This window comes from Leopardus geoffroyi, chromosome E1 (genome assembly GCF_018350155.1).
Source record: "Leopardus geoffroyi isolate Oge1 chromosome E1, O.geoffroyi_Oge1_pat1.0, whole genome shotgun sequence".
NCBI lineage: Eukaryota > Metazoa > Chordata > Mammalia > Carnivora > Felidae > Leopardus > Leopardus geoffroyi.
This window is the reverse complement of record NC_059330.1, coordinates 9411190-9428472: the sequence shown is the minus strand read 5'-3', so window position 1 is coordinate 9428472 and position 17283 is coordinate 9411190. Positions and strand designations below refer to the sequence as shown.

At 43.3% G+C, this 17283-nt stretch overlaps 1 protein-coding gene across 4 annotated transcripts in view; it reads left to right on the top strand.

Moving 5' to 3' along the window:
• PIGL (phosphatidylinositol glycan anchor biosynthesis class L) overlaps window positions 1-17283 on the top strand; it is an 80763-nt gene that overhangs the window by 19552 nt on the left and 43928 nt on the right. The window lies entirely within an intron of this gene.

Sequence of the window (17283 nt, the reverse complement as noted above, 5' to 3'; positions counted from 1 at the left end):
ATCTGCAAATAATACTACTATAGTCTTCCATTTTTCCACATATGCCTCTTATTTATGTTCCAATTCTTATTGCTTGGAGCGGAGTTTCTTAGACTATGTTAAACAGTTGTGGTAAGAGCGTTCATGATTTGACTGAGAACACATCTAGTGTTTTACCATTAGCTGTGTTGGCTGCTGGTTATGAAAGATATTCTATATTGTTAGGGATTTTTGTTGGGAATCGACCTTCATTGGGTTAGATTGGGGGGCTCCTGTTCATTTCAGTACCCTACAAAGGGATAAGAAAAAAGTTTCAGGGGTGCCTGGCTGGATCAATTGAAGAGCATGTGACTCTTTTTTTTTTTTTAAGTTTACTTATTTATTTTTGAGAGAGACAGAGACAGCATGAGTGGGGAAGAACAGAGAAAGAGAGAGAATCCCAAGCAGACTCTGTGCTGCCAGCTGCAGAGCCCTATGGGGGGCTCAAACCCATGAACCACAAGATCATGACCCAAACCAAAACCAAGAGTTGGGCACTCAACCAACCGAGCCACCCATGTGCCCAGAGCATGCAACTCTTGATTTTGGGGTTGTGAGTTTGAGCCCCACATTGGGTGTAGAAATTACTAAAAAAAATAAATAAGCTTGTAAAAAAGAAAAAACCTGTTTCAATTTATTCTCCATTTTACTTGACTCAGGGTAAACTATTGGGATCGTCATGGGGTAATTTCCTCTCTTATCTATGCCAGTAGGTTCTGTAATGCATACTGTAATTATAGTGATGCGTATTCTGTCAGTGTATGTTGTGATTTCTTTGCTCACTATTAAGATAAATAATAATATGAATGGGCTTGTGCTCAGGCACCCGTATTATACACACAGACTTCCTCCTGTGCAGTATCTGCTTTGGCCCAGCAACGCAAGATGTTTTCTCAGGGCCAGATCAGAGTTGTGAAAACTGCCCTCAAACCAAAGGTCATTACTCTCATCCTCTATCTTAATTTATTAATTTTTTCATATATATTCTGAAGAGCATGCAGCTTCAGCAACATCCCCTACTTGTGAAATGCTACAGTGGAAGGGTAGTAAACTTGTCAAAAATAAACACTTAAAGAGACACCTAGGTGGCTCAGTCAGTTAAGCGTCTGACTTCGGCTCAGGTCGTGATCTCACGGTTCCTGAGTTTGAGCCCCGTGTCGGGCTCTGCACTGGCAGTGGGGAGCCTGCTTGGGATTCTCTCTCTCTCTCTCTCTCTCTCCTTCTCTCTCTACCCCTCTCCCACTCATTCTTTTTCTCTCTCTCAAAGTAAATAAATAAACTTATAAAAATAAATATATTTAAAAAATAAATACTTCAAGAAGCCAGTTTGAAGATTTGAGGGAACCGTGTGTCTTAGTCAACTCAGGCTACCATAGCCAAGCACCATGGCCTGTGTGCCTTAGACAAAAGAACTTTATTATCTCACAGTTCTGGAGGCTGGAACTTCCAGATTAAGGTCCAGCAGCACCAAGTTTCTGCAGAAGGTTCGCTTCTTGGCTTGCAGATGGCTGACTTCTTCCTGTACGTTCACACAGAGAGGAGTGAGAGAAATTTCTCTCTCGTTCTCCACTTACGAGGTCACCAGTCCTGCAGGATTAGGGCTCCACCATTATGACCTCGCTTAACCTTAATTACTTCCTAAAAACCCTGTCTCTAAATACAGTCACATTGGAGGTTAAGGGTTCCAACACATGAATCTCAGGAGGACGCAACTCAGTCCCTAGCAACTCGCAAGCTGTATTCACTCTTTCCGACTCTCATTTCACAACCCAGAAAAAGCAGGGTTTTGGAATCTTACTTTAGGATATTCAGAGGAGTCAAAGAGAAGAATTTGGGGGAGGAAGAGGAAGGGAAGTTTTATGGAGGACCTACACTCATAATAATAATGATAAGTATAGAGTCAGCCATTACCGTCAGTGCCAAAAACCATATTAAACACATGATCTCACTTAATCCTCAGTCTCATCCAATTACTTTTCCCGTGTCGTAGATAAGAAACCGGTGATGTAGGGAGAGGTGGAGTGATTTGCCTGAGGTCATCCAGCTAGTTAGTGCTGGAGCTGGCATTTGAACTGAAGCACTCCGGCTCTGGAGCCCCGGCTTCAACCATCATATCTTACATCTACCCCATGCCAGACACATACTTTGACAAAGGTCATCTCCTTTGAGTCTTTGACTAACTGTCCAAAATAGGTTTCCTTATCCTTTATTTGTTTCACATGAAGAAACTAAAGGTCAGATGGATTAAGAGAATTCTCTGCGGTCACCCATTTAATAAATGGCAGTGCTGGGATTCAAAAACAGAAAGGAAGACGGAATTGATTCCTGCCTTTCTGCAGGAAAGTAGGTCAGCCATTTGTTACTGTATTTGAAAGACTCGTGTGTATTTAAGAGTACATTGAGTTGGCATTGTGTGTGGTCAGTTCCTTTTTCCATTGTTCTGAACCTCCTTGCTGGATCTCAGGGAAACACTTAGCCAGAGGAGCTCACCCAAGTAAATCACTTACAGAGGGAAAAAATATTCAGTTGTCAAGAAAAGAAGGCATAATCTCAGGCATTAGGCAACAAATGGATACTTTCGGTAACTTTACCCAGGTCTTAATACCTCGGGGTTCTGCTGATTTATTGAGTCATATGATATTTAAATGTATATTGTTAACAGATACATATTAAATGCCTGGAATGGGCAAGGCCCTGTGCTAGATATTGAAAAAAGAGAACAGTTCAAGGTATAGGAGCTTGGCTAATAGGCATTGGCCTGACGGTCATGGCTGCTGCAACGATGGAAAGCTGTCTCACTGTGCACGTCTGCTAACGTTCAGGCCTACAGTGGAGATCGGAGACCCTCTCTGGGGTACTTGGGAATTGCATGTGACTGGGAGATGCAACCTACAGATTTCCTCCTCATTTGGCTGTGCTTCTTAATATATTAGAAGAGTCCATAGAATTATTTTGTTTATATTTTTCAAAACAACAAAAAACACATGTATATTTTGTATGCATAGATAATTTCTAAAAAGATGCGTCCGAGACTTCTTAATAGTAGCTACTCCTTAATTGGGGCAGGGAAGGGCGATACTTTCGCTTTTTAATTCTGCAGAATTCTGTACAGTTGGGTTTCTTTTTCCTTTTAGGAAGCCTATATTTCTAAATTTTATATATATTTAAAGACTACCCCACATACCTAATAAAATATTCTTCCATCTCCACTTAAGTTCTATCCATACAAGTGAATGCGAAATTAGAAATAATTCTGTGGAGACACCTGGGTGGCTCAGTCAGTTGAGCGTCTGACTTTGGCTCAGGTCATGGTCTCACAATTCGAGCCCCGCGTTGGGCTCTGTGCTGACAGCTTGGAGCCTGGAGCCTGCTTCGGATTCTGTGTCTCCCTCTCTCTCTGCCCCTAACCCACTCGCATTCTGTCTCTGTCTCTCTCAAAAATAAGTAAACATTAAAAAGAAATTAAAAAAAAAAAAGGAAATAATTCTGTGTACATTGTGATAAGATTTGATGTGATAAATTCAAAGCATAGAATGGAATTCTTTGAAAATATAATAATGCTTTTAAGCCTTTTTATAAACACCATGGTCTTTTCATGAGCCTCGTTCTGGGGGGTAAGTGGGGAGAAAGTCAGATACAGGGCTCCAAAGTGCTCTGACTAGAAAGGGTGGGGATTCAAGGGAGACCTGATCAGGATGGAATAAAACAAAGCTGATACCCCCCACCCAATGATAACCTATGCCCATTAAAGTGCCCTGGGGCCCCATGACCTATTGTTAGGCAAGATTTGCAAGGTCTCAAAGCTTTTCGTGGTCTGAGCCCTATCTCCCTGCTTATACCCACATCACATCTATTCCCATGACAAAAAAAGGCAGGACAGCACAGTACCCAGTCTATGTTGAGGCTCACATCTAGGCAGGGCCTCAGAATGTACCAGGCTTTCTTATGCATCGACACATTTGCCTCTCCCTCTAGCAGGCTTCCTCCCTTCCTAACACCCATCTGGTCCCTCTAGCAAACTCCTATTCCTCCTTCAACCTCAGCTCAAGGGTTAACTTAGAATCCTGTGGCATCGCTGATTTGCCCAGATTTTTTGTGGGCACTTTCATTGCATTCTCATTGTCCCATTCTATCGTGGCGTGCACACTGATTTTTCACTCTATGCCATAAGCCCCAAGTTCTGTTGTAATCCTTGATACATAGTGGTTGCTCAAGACATGTTTGTTAAATAAATGAGTGATTCATTCCACTTATACCATAAGCTTTCTGTCTGTGGCCAGCATGTAAAGGTGTGGTCTCACAGACCTGAGTGATGTCTATACATCCCAACCCCCTTTCCTCACTTTTTCTCTCCTCGCTTTCTTTAGTGAAATTGTTTTCACTTTCTTTAATTAAGTAAAAACAGTCTAGGTCCCTGCCTTGCATAGTTATTTTTAATTTTCTAGGAAGTGTAGATGAGTACTTTCGCTTGGAAGAATTTTTCTACAGCTCTTTATTTTGCCATTCTATGGATTCGGCTCCACTTTGTTCTAAGGTCGCAGCACAATAAAAATCTCATCTCTCCCAGTGCTTGTCTTAACATCAGTTTGACATTAACAAGCCCAAGACTTCTACAGACTAATTTTAGCTTCACAGGGAAATAGAATCCAGCACCTACTAGGAAACATAAATGAGTCTGGCTTGCTAACAGTTCCTGGAAGTCTTTGTGTTTTCCAATAAATCCATACAAATCATACAGTGAAAAAGAAGCCACAAAGCAGAGTCTGGGACATTTGGGGTCGTGTTGGCAATTAAACCCCCTCTCCTCCCGAGCCCCTAAGAGCCTTTCCACTACAAAAAATAAAAAAAAAAAAAATTTAAAAAAAGACCATATGCTGGCTGCCAAAGGAGATCTGACCAAGCATCCTCTCACTGTAAGAGATTAAAATAAAGCCTGGTGCAGTTCTTTCCTCCAAACACACAAAGAAGTGACTGGGCTGAGGCTCAAGGGCACGGTTCCAGTCCCAGTTGGCAAGAGCAAGTCAGGGCTCCCATCCTCCCAGAAGGCGCAAAGGACAACAATGTTTCCTAGAAAAGAAACCAGGGATGGAGACCGAAGTAGCCCCAGCTGATATGGGGCTATTATGTGAAAAGTGAAAGCTGCTTCAGTACGGCTTCAAAGGCAGATTATTCTAGAACAGAAGGGAGGTTGTCAGTGACAAGATGGGGGGAAGCAATGCAAAAGAAGTAAAGCGGGACCAGAGAGCAGCGGCCTTAACCAAGCATGCATGTGTGTCTACTCTCATTCCTCGGGAGAGGTTACGAATATACAATAAAAATAGGATTCAAGGTGGGGTGCCCGGCTGGTGCAGTCCCAGGAGCGTGCAACTCTTGATTTCGAGGGTGTAAATCCGAGCCCCACGTTGGGTGTAGAGATTACTTAAATAAATAAATCAGTAAACTTAAAAAAAAAAAAAAGGATTCAAGGTGACTGTATGTTGTGGTATTTATTACAGCACTATTTCTAATAGCAAGAAATCGGTAACAACCTAATGTAGCAGTATATGATCAATTACATGGCCGTGCTACAGAGCATTAAACCACAATTTTCTAGTAGCCCAGGAAGATATTCATAATATAATACTGAGTTTTAAAAAGGGGTATATACTTTGTTTATGCTTTTCTGTATTTTTTTCATTGTTTTGATAATGAGCATACGTTAGTTATAAACCAAAAGTTCCAATAATTTTAAAACATTATTTCTAAGTGGATATTGTTCAGCCTTTATATTAAAAAAAAAAAAAAAAAAATTGAAGAGGGTTGCCTGGGTGACTCAGTCGGTTCAGCGGCTGACTTTGGTTCAGGTCATAATCTGGCAGTTCGTGAGTTCAAGCCCTGCATAGGGCTCCGTGCTGACAGCTCAGAGCCTGGAACCTGCTTCAGATTCTGTGTTTCCATCTCTCACTGCTCCTCCCCTGCTCATGCTCTGTCTCTCTCAAAAATGAATTAAAAAGAAAAACATTAAAATTAATTAATTAATTAATTGTTCCCATTATATTATTACTTGTACTTTGTCAAGGTTTATGACACGTTCTTTTCAAAAACCACTATTCCCAGGGGCATCTGGGATTGGATAAGTATCCAATTCTTGATCTCTGCTCAGATCTTGATCTCAGGATCATGAGTTCAAGCCCCAAACTGGGCTCCACACTGGGCATGGAGCCTACTTAAAACACACACACACACACACACACACACACACACACACACACACCCCAAAAAAAAAAAAAAAAACAACAAAATGAAACAAAACCCTCTGTTCCCATAGTTGTTTCTTTCCCCGTCATAGAACATTTTCTTCTGCCTGGATACCAACTGATTTTCTTTATCCTTGTAGTTTCAGAACTTCACCATGTTGTGTTTTGGCATTGATTGTTCTAAATTGAGATTTCTTAGGATATGGTAGGCCTTTCAATCTGTAGATTGCATTTTATCTCTCTGTTCCATTTGCTTTGTCTTTTTTCTTCAGAAACCCTAATTTCTGTGTGTTGGATCTACCTTGTCTTTCTTTCATAACTCTCTTCTCCTCTATGATCTGTTTGTCAGTGTCCCTTTTAATTTTGAGATCTCTTCAACATTCCCATCATGTTTCTCACTTTATTTCGAATAGTTGTTTTTCCCTGCCTATTTGCCAAGCTACACTAGCTTCCATTTCTGTTATGCAAAAACCCCTTCTTGAAACCCTTAAATCTCTTCTTTAAGCCCTTTTGTTTTGTTTTCTTTTGTTTTAATATCGTGTTTTAATGCTTTGACATCCTGGAAGATATTTTGGAATTATATAGGTTTTTCAGCTGCTTTTCGCTTACATTCTTTTCTCCTTCCTTCTTTTTTCTATTGTTTTTAAAGTTGTCATGCATAGGGGATACCCACCCCCCCCCGTTGGTTGCTTTTGGATTGTTTCCTATGTTTGAGTAGGGCCAGCTACCTACAGGAAAACAGTATTGGAGAGGCAGAAGAGGGTTCAGGTATCAAGCTGGGGCCATCTGAAGCTTCTGCTGAATCTTATTATCTACAGTAACTCTTTTTTTTTTTTTTTTTTTTTTTAGTTTCTATTTATTTTGAGAGAGAAAGAAAGAACAAGTCGGAGAGGGGCAGAAAGAAAGAGAATCCCAAGCAGGCTCCACATCACGCATAGAGCCCGATGCAGGGCTCGAACCCATGAACTTCAAGGTCATAACATGAGTGGAAACCAAGAGTCAAGACACTTAAGTGACTGAGCCACCCAGGCGCCCCTCAGCTCAGGTCTTGATCTCAGGGCTGTGAGTTTGGGCCTCATGCTGGGCTCTGCACTGGGTGTGAAGCCACTTAAAAAATAATAATAATAAAATGCAAGTCTTATAGACAACTAATGTTAATGACCAGAGGAAAGGTTATTAGTTCAGTCTTTCAGATGGCTTCCTCGGAGCACCAAATTCCAAGAAATAATTTTTGGTCGTTTGTGGAATGTTCTAGAGAACCCTTGGGATGAGAAAAATTGCAGTTGCCTATATATGTTGCAATCTAAGATGATGTGGTGCTACATCTGCTAGTTTGGTAAAACTGTCATAGCTAGTTAGACCTTGTCCCCAAGGCTGATATACAGCTTAACTGGCCATTTCTTATTTAAAAGATTTGTAGGGGGCGCCTGGGTGGCGCAGTCGGTTAAGCGTCCGACTTAAGCGTCTCGCGGTCCGTGAGTTCGAGCCCCGCGTCGGGCTCTGGGTTGATGGCTCAGAGTCTGGAGCCTGTTTCCGATTCTGTGTCTCCCTCTCTCTCTGCCCCTCCCCCGTTCATGCTCTGTCTCTCTCTGTCCCAAAAATAAATAAACGTTGAAAAAAAAAATTAAAAAAAAAAAAAGATTTGTAGGCTTTACCCTTTTTTAATTCTTTTTTTTCTTTCTCTCTTCCTTTTTCTCTCTCTTTCTCTCCCTCTTTCTTTCTCCCTTTCTCTTTCCCTTTCTTTCTTTCTTTCTTTCTTTCTTTCTTTCTTTCTTTTAATAATACTTGCTATCTTCACATATATAGTCAATTAATTTTCAACAATAGAGCCAAGACAATTAAATAAGGAAAGAATACTCTTTTTAAAAATGATGCTGAACAACTGGATATCCATATGCAAAAAAAAACTCAAGTTGGACTCCTTCTTCATGCCATACACAAAAATTATTCAAAAAGACATAAATATAAGAGCAAAAATAAAACTCTTAAAAGAAAATATAGAAATGAATCTGCATGAGCTTTGGTTTGGCTGCACTATCTTAGGTAAGACACCAAAAGCACAAGCAGTAAAAGGAACAATAGACAAATTGGACTCATCAAAATTGAAAACTTTTCTGCATTAGAGAACATTATCGAGGAGTGCCTGGCTGGCTCAGTCAGTTAAGCATTTGACTCTTGATTTCAGCTCAGGTCACGATCCCAGGTTCATGAGATAGAGCCCTGCGTCGGGCTTCAAGCCGTCAGCATGGAGTATCTCTCTCCCTCTCTCTCTGCCTCTCCCCCACTTGCTTGCTTGTGCGTGCTCTCTCTCTAAATAAATTAATTAATTAATTAATAACATTTAAAATAAACAAATAAAAAGGGAAATACCAGGTGTCGACAAGGATGCTGAGAAATTGGAACCCTCATCCATGGCTGGTGGGAATGTAAAATGGTGTAACCACTATGGAAAATAGTTTGGTGATTCCTCAAAAAAATTAAGCATAAAATTACCATTACTCAGCAATTCTCCTACAAAAATGCCTAAAAGAGTTAAAAACAGATATTCAAGCAAAAACTTATACATGAAAAAAAAAAAGCATTCCTGAATGTTCACAGCAACACTATTCACAATAGCCCAAAGGTAGAAACAACCCAAATGCCCATCAGCTGGTGAGTAGATAAACTAAATGTGGTGTAGTCATACGTTGGAATATTATTCAGCTACAAAAAGGAATAAAGTATTTATTCATGTTCCAGCCTGAATGAACCTAGAAAACATTATGCTTAGTGAAAAAAAGCCAGATACAAAAAGCCACACATGCATGCTTCCGTTTATTTTAAATGTCTAGAATTGGCAAACCCGCAGAGACAAAAAGTGGAACAGTGGTTGCCAGGGGGCTGGAAGGAGAGGGAAATGGGGAGTGACTCATGATGGGGTTTATTTTTGAGGTGATGAAAATGTTTATTTGTGGGACGGTTGCACAACTCTGTGAATATACTAAAAAAAAAAATGAATTGTACACTTTAAATGAGTGAATTCTATAGTATGTGAATTATATCCCGATAAAGCTGTTATTAAAATAATAGTAACACATGCTCATTGTAAAAACAAACAGTACAAAAATATATCAAGTGAGAAAATGAATGTCTCCCTTGATTCTCTCCCCATCCACTTCTCTCCTCAGAGAAAACCATTGTTCACTATTTGCTGTATAGATTTGCATACCTTCAATAGTTTGCAAATGTGTATATTTACATACAAACACATGGTCTTTTTAATGCTTATTTACTTATTTTGAGAGAGAGAGAGCATGAGCAGGGGAGGGGCAGAGAGAGGGAGAGAGAGAATCCCAAGCAGGCTCCGTGCTGTTAGCGGGGCTTGATCCCACGAACTATGAGATCATGACCTGAGCCGAAATCAAGAGTCAGACGCTTAACGGACTGAGCCACCCACAGGGCCCTGTAGTTTGTTTTTTATATTGCATACCATCCCTTACTATTCCTGTATCATAATTTCTTTAACTAGTAAAAATATCCCCTGGCCTTGCTGGAAGAATCATTAACCATCGTAAAAGAAATTGCTGCTGCTGCTTGCTCTGGAATAATACACAGAGTAACAAGCTGTTCAGTTACATACTAGTGCCTGCAGGACAAGCATGTTGGGGCTCCTACTTAAAACCACTCTTCATTTTTGCGACCCTAGCTTCTCTGAAAGTTGACTACCTCTCTCTCTCTCTGAGATGTCCCACCTGGAATGCTCTCAAAAGGAATTTTGTGTATGCCACCTAATCTCCGTTTGTGTGTGTGTGTGTGTGTGTGTGTGTGTGTGTTTATTTATTTTGGAGAGACAGAAGCAGAGTGTGAGTAGGGGAGGGGCAGAGAGAGAGGGAGACACAGAACCCGAAGCAGGCTCCAGGCCCTGAGCTGTCAGCACAGAGCCCGATGCGGGCTTGAACTCATGAGTCATGAGATCATGACCTGAGCCGAAGTCAGACGCTTAACCAACTGAGCCACCCAGGCGCCCCCACCTAACCTCCATTTTAAGACAGACCCATCACCCCAAACATACTTTCCAAAATTGCTGAAGATCTGCCTGGCTATTTTCACATGACAATGTGAACAAACAGACAAACTTAGTTTTATATCGTTTTGGGTCAATTTATATAGTATTTCTGAGATGGTCCCTTTAAGGAGACAAGGGACTTCCTGAGAAATTAGGCAACCTGCTACACAGCTGTGGTATTCTTTACTTTTTCCCCGTGTGAGAGGGGAAGTGACCTGTATCGTTATGAGGTAACAGAGGGAATTCGGAGAAGAACACTGAGGAAGAAGGAGAACAGTGTTACATAGCAGTAACACTTAGGGAGTACCACTGAGTGGTAAGGCGAGGACAGATCACCTTAGGGGCGTTCCTTCGGTCATGTGCATAAATGGGCTGGGAGCAGGGGGCTAGCCTGGTGAGCAAAACGGACTCACCCCCTCAAGTTCCCAGTCTAGTGAGGAGATTAGGACATAAATTTGGGAGCGCCTGGGTGGCCCAGTCGGGTAAACATCCCACTTTGGCTCAGGTCATGATCGCACGGTCCGTGAGTTCAAGCCCCATGTCGGGCCCTGTGCTGACAGCTCTGAGCCTGGAGTCTGCTTTGGATTCTGTCTCTCCCTTTCGCTCTGCCTCTTCCCCACTCATACTCTGTCTCTGTCTTTCTCTCAAAAATAAATCTTAAAAAAAAACTTTTTTTTTTTTTAAAGAACTCAAAAGAGACGATGCCTATTCTGTATGACCCGAGCCGAGTCATGAGTGAGTAAAAGGTAGGCTCGTGGAAAAGCGGCAGAAGTGAAACATCAGCAGCAGCTTGATGATGATAATAACTGGCGTATCCCCACCCTGTGTCCGACACTATTCTATGCTTTAAACTCATTAACCTGTTTAATTCTCACTCCTATGAGTAGATACTGTTATTACCCATTTTATAGATGAGAAAACTGAGAGGTTAGTTCACTTGCCCAGGTGATCTCTCCTTTCTGCTTTAGCCTATGCGTGTGGCCACATTCCATCCAAACAGACTAACTAGAGCAGTATTTTGTAAAATATTGGGAGGGATCTGAAGTTCTGGTGCAGCAGAATCATCTGGGACATTTGTTCTTTGTTTTTTGTTTTTTAAATTTTTTTTTTTCAACGTTTATTTATTTTTGGGACAGAGAGAGACACAGCATGAACGGGGGAGGGGCAGAGAGAGAGGGAGACACAGAATCGGAAACAGACTCCAGGCTCCGAGCCATCAGCCCAGAGCCTGATGCGGGGCTCGAACTCACGGACCGCGAGATCGTGACCTGGCTGAAGTCGGACGCTTAACCGACTGCGCCACCCAGGTGCCCCTGTTTTTGTTTTTTAAACATTTATTTATTTTTGAGAGCGCGTGAGTGGGGGGGGGGGGGGCGGAGAGAGAGGGAAACACAGAATTCCAAGCTGGCTCCAGGCTCCAAGCTGTCAGCACAGAGCCCAACACGGGGCTCCAACTCACGGACTGACCTGAGCTGAAGTTAGACACTGACTGAGACACCCAGGCACCCCTGGGGCATTTGTTAAAACACAGGTATCTAGACTCCCTGTAATCTTCTTAGATCTCATGTGGTGGGGGATCAGGACTCTTTTTTTTTTTTTTTTTTTTAATGTTTTTTTTAATTTATTTTTGAGACAGAGAGAGACAGAACATGAGCAGGGGAGGGGCAGAGAGAGAGGGAGACACAGAATCCAAAGCAGGCTCCAGGCTCTGAGCTGTCAGCACAGAGCCTGACGCAGGGCTCGAACTCACGGACTGTGAGATCGTGACCTGAGCTGAAGTCTGACGCTCAACCGACTGAGCCACCCAGGCACCCCAGGACTCTGGTTTTTTTTTTTTTACAAACTCCCCAGGTGATCGATCCTAAGGCGCGGTAATGTCTGACAACCTCTGGGCCCCTCTCTGAGCTATGACTCCAAATTCCTACAAGAGAGAACTAGACAAAACAAATTTGGGTGAAGTAGTCTGGGGAGTGGAATTATTTGGTCTTTTTGCTTAGGGTGCAGTTCTTTCTGGTAAGAACGTAAGGGCAGAGGGGCACCAGGGTGGCTCAGTCGTTTAACCATCCGACTTCAGCTCAGGTCACGATCTTACGGTTCATGGGTTCGAGCAATTGTCCGACTTCCGCTCAGGTCATGATCTTACGGGTTCGTGGGTTCGAGCCCAGAATCAGGCTTTGCACTGACAATGCAGAGCCTGCTTGGGATTCTTTCTCTCTCCCTCTCTCTCTGCCCCTCCCCCGATCTCTCTCTCTCTCTCTCTCTCTCTCAAATAAATAAATAAAAACTTAAAACAAAAAAAAGAATGGAAGGGCGGAGAGGATGATGAAAGTAAGGAAGAAACTACTGGAATCTCTAGTCCCTTGGCATTCCTGGGGGACATCTCTGTGTGTATAGCCCAAACTGTGTGCCCCATAGTGTACAACATAACACAGCCTTAGCTCTGACCTCAATTACCTCTTACAAGACACGGAAGGAACTAAATTCTTTGTTCTTGGTACTTGGGTGTGGCTCCTGGGATGAGGCCCTCACTGCATCTCAGCTTCCATCTGCCTCACGGAGAACGACGTTCCTGTGTCTTCACAAAGCACTGCTTCAAATTTACTCATTCTCTGCCAGCCATCCCTCCCTCCTTCTCACCCTCCAATCCAATGTCTTCCTTCACTTTGGAAATCACTATTTTTCAGAGGAAAAGCTTGCATCTATAAGATAAGGCACAGAGGCACATCTTTTCATTGGTCCTGGCTGGGCTGAAGAAGAATCAAAATGTCTGTCTCCACTCCTGTCAAGCCCCACCTGAAGCAGTGTGTGTACTGGAGCGTTAGGTGACAACGTGGGCATTTTTAACCGATCAGCCTCCAGGTGGGGCTGGAACGGCACTCCTTAGGAGCAGAAGTCAGGGCAGGGTTCTGTCAGATGCCAGGGCCATGGAGGAATCCACACTCCCAGTGCTCCAAGGAGTCAGGAAGGGATAGGAGGGGATGAGCCAGGAGATGGGATCCAGGGAATTGTGATCAGGTAGGAGTGCTGGGGAGTGGGTGTTCTGAGGAGGGCCAAAGCACTTCGTTTGCTGTTCTAGGCCCCTGAGCTATCTGGTTAGACCAGGATTCGTTTCAAAGAATGAGTCACCTTCGACCAAGATTATCTTCATAATCCTGCATTTCATTCATCAGCTTTTACAGAGTTAAAGAGCTGAATCCACGTCCTAACCGAGGTGTCCTCAGCACTAATCTATACTCTTAAGATTATAACCATGTATGTCAACTATACCTCCATAAAAACATACACAAAAAATAAAGTAATAGAGGTACGTGAGGAACAAAGATTCTAATCAGACACCAGCCCTGCCATCAGTCCCCATCTTCCCCACGCAGTATATTTAATTCCTATCCTGCTCCCGCCCGTGTTCTTATTTCGCAGGTTGTTTCCTGGCAGATCCTCTGTGATCCCACACTGGGTTTCAAATTATTAGCTAGAACCTGAGATGAATTTATGTGGCATTTTCTGCATTAGATGATTATATCACCTACCTAAACAACCATGCCAGTGACTATCCTTGAAGACTTAAGTAGACATAATCTCTCCCTTGGACTCATATCCGGTGTAGACTATCATTTCTCAACCTTTTTGGAACAGGGATATGTTATGCATGATTGCCCAGGGTAACAACACACCCGTTTCCAAAAGTCATAGAATATATGTCATATTCCTCTGTTTAAATAAAGGGCATTAAAATTAATTGGATTACAAGGCACCTTAGAGAATTTCATGATGTCTACCGGAGACTCAGAAATAGAATTGGGAATTTCTTTTCTGTGACAGCCCCAGGGGACTGACTGTATGATGTGGTCCCCTGTTACACCTCCTGACCAGCAAGGTGACAGTGGGCAGGCGTATCTGTGCTCTGATCCTTCCTCTTCTCTTAATAAAATACGGATGTTGAATTACATTATCTCTAAGGTCTTTTTTCACAACCAACATTTTGTGATTCGGTGAACAGAATAATTGCCCTGCAAAAAGGTATATACCCTAAACAGGGTGCCAGACATAGTACAAGAGGCCCAGTTAAATTTGAATTGCAAACTATAATGTTTTAAACATTTTTTAAAAGTTTATTTATTTATTTTTTGAGACAGCGGGGAAGAGGGCAGAGGGGGGGAGAGAGAGAGAATCCCAAGCAGCGTCCACGTTTTTAGCACAGAACCGGAGGCGGGGCTCGATCTCACAAACCCTGAGATCATGACCTGAGCAAAAATCAAGAGTCAGACACTTAACTGACTGAGCCACCCGGGCACCCCTAAACTGTAATGGTTTAATGTAGGTGTATCCCCAATATCACACAGGACATAATTACATTAAAAAAAAAATTTTAATGCTTATTTACTTTTGAGAGAGAGAGACACAGACAGACAGAGTGTGAGCAGGGGAGGGGCAGAGAGAGAGGGAGACACAGAACCCGAAGCTGGCTCCAGGACATAATTACATTTCAAAATTATTCATTGTTTATCTGAAATTCAAAGTTCAGCTGGCATCCGGGATCGACAACCTAATGCCATTCTCTTTCCTCCCATTTGTGAAGGTGATTTCACCACTTCCCCACCATGAGCCTGCTTGTCTCCTCCTGTATTTAGTGCTTAGCCTGAAACAAATTGTGAATGTCAAATTGCTGCCTGCTCCATTGCCTTACCTGTGAGATAAATCCCCAGAATTCAGAGAGGACAGTTGCCAACAATTCGTTTCCTAAATGTGGCTGCCTGGGCGACACCTGGACATCTGCTACTTACAGCCTCATAATTTTTTTTAAGTTTATTTATTTATTTTGAGAGAGCGCGCGCAAGCACGTGCACGAGTGGGGAGGGGCAGAGAGAGAAAGGGAGAGAGAGAGAGAATCCCAAGCAGGCTTAGCACTACCAGCACAGAGCCTGATGTGGGGCTCCAAATCACAGACTGTGAGATCATGACCTGAGCCGAGAGCAAGAGCCACCCAGAGGCCCCTTATGACCTCATTACTGACACCTTCACCAATAACGCTGACCTATGCCACATGAGTTGTTATACCCACGGCATGTTTGAGTGGGCATTTTCATTTGCCTCTTACGTGTTCTAATTTCACGGTCTTGGGTCAGGATTCTCTCCTCATTCAAACAAACCAACCAAAAACCCTCCACATAACTCTCCCTCATCCCATTACTACTGCCCCACTTCTCTCTCTTTTCCTTCGTAATCAAGTCTTCTCTATACTCACCATCCATGCATCCTTCTCTCTTACTCGTTTCCCAGTGCAGGCAAATATGGTTTGCCATCCTCCTTCCTCGCTCGTAAACTCCTCTTGGTCTGGGTCCCTGCTAACTGCCCAGCCGTGAAAGCAGTGGGATACTTTTCAGTCCCAATCTTCCTGGATCTCCTAGCAGCTCTGGTGAATGGTGACCAGACCCCCCCACCCCTGGGAGCTACTCCTGGCATCTGTAACAGCACCGGGCCCTACCTGTTCTCTCACCTCCTTGCTTGGCCACTGTGTGTCCGTCACTTCCAGCCGCTCTGTTTCATCTGCCTGGTCCCTAAATGCCAGAGCCTTCATACTTTCCACACTCTCCCTAAGCCTATGTTCTTCATGTTTGGTATACATTCTGCACTTGCCAGCAAGGTTATTTACAAAACACCAGTGCCCCCGGAGGGATTGGGGTATTTTGGTTTTGGTTTTGGTTTTTTAATTAAGTTTATTTATTTATTTTGAGAGAGAGCACAAGCATGAGCAGGGGAGGGTAAAGGAGAGAGGGAGAGAGAGAGAGAGAGAGAGAGAGACAGAATCCCAAGCAGGCTGTGTGCCATCAGTGTAGAACCCAATGCAGGGCTCGAACTCACGAACCGTGAGATCATGACCTGAGCCAAAACCAACAGTTGGAGGCTTAACTGACTAAGCCACCCAGATGCCCCAGGAGGGGATGGGGTTTGAGAGCTCATGAGAGGCACCCAGGTTTTGGTTTGATTGTTTATTAATCTTTGAAATGTATTTATTTAATTAGTTTCCATTTAACAATCATTTTCTGAGCATAGGTCTTAGGAATACAAAAGAAACAGTCAAGGCCTTGTCGTCAGGCAGCTTACAGTCTAGTAGAAAAGGCCAACAAACTTACTGGTGACAGGAGGCCAGCACACAAAGGGTGCTGTGGACTCCAAAGCAGGAGCCAGGAAAGATGCCACAGACTGCTTGCCTGTGATCCGAGCCTTGAAGGAAAGAGGGAATGAACGACACATACAGAGTGCTCTTCTAGGTAGCTGGAGTGCAGCGTGCCTAGGGGTGTGATGGAAAGTGAAGTGAGGGAGCGAGGCGATGCACATCACAGAGACTGCATATTAGGTGAAGATTAAGGAATTTCAGGGGCGCCTGGGTGGCTCAGTCAGTTAAGCGTCCGATTTCGGCTCAGGTCATGCATGATCTCACAGTTTGTGGGTTCCAGCCCCACATTGGGCTCTGGCTGACAGCTCAGAGCCTGAAGCCTGCTTCGGATTCTGTGTGTCTCTCTCTGCCCCTTACCGCGCTCTCTCTCTCTCTCTCTCTCTCAAATATAAACAAACATTAAAAAAAATTAAAAAAGAAGAAGAAGAAAAGAAAGCAGCTGCAGAGGAGACAGAAAGAGATGGTTTCTAGTGCTGTTGCAGAGGTAGTGGCATTGCTAGGGCTTGGAGACCAATTCTTCAAAGAATAAGGGAGAGAGGAGGCCAGAGGGGCTCCCAGATGTGCGGACTTAGGGGACTGGGCATATAAATCGCCTCCGCTAGATGACTCATCTTTCCACGATTCCCATTAGACTGGACCCCCAAAATGTCACTCTGCCTAAAGTAGAGGGAAAAGGAATATTTTTTGAAGGTCTAAATTTGCCCTTTGCCCTCCCACAAAACTGAGCCATTGGAAACGCGTGGGGGACGGGCGTGTCAGAGCCATGACCAGGGCTCGTAGGTGAGTTGGGGACCAGGAAAGTGTCAGGT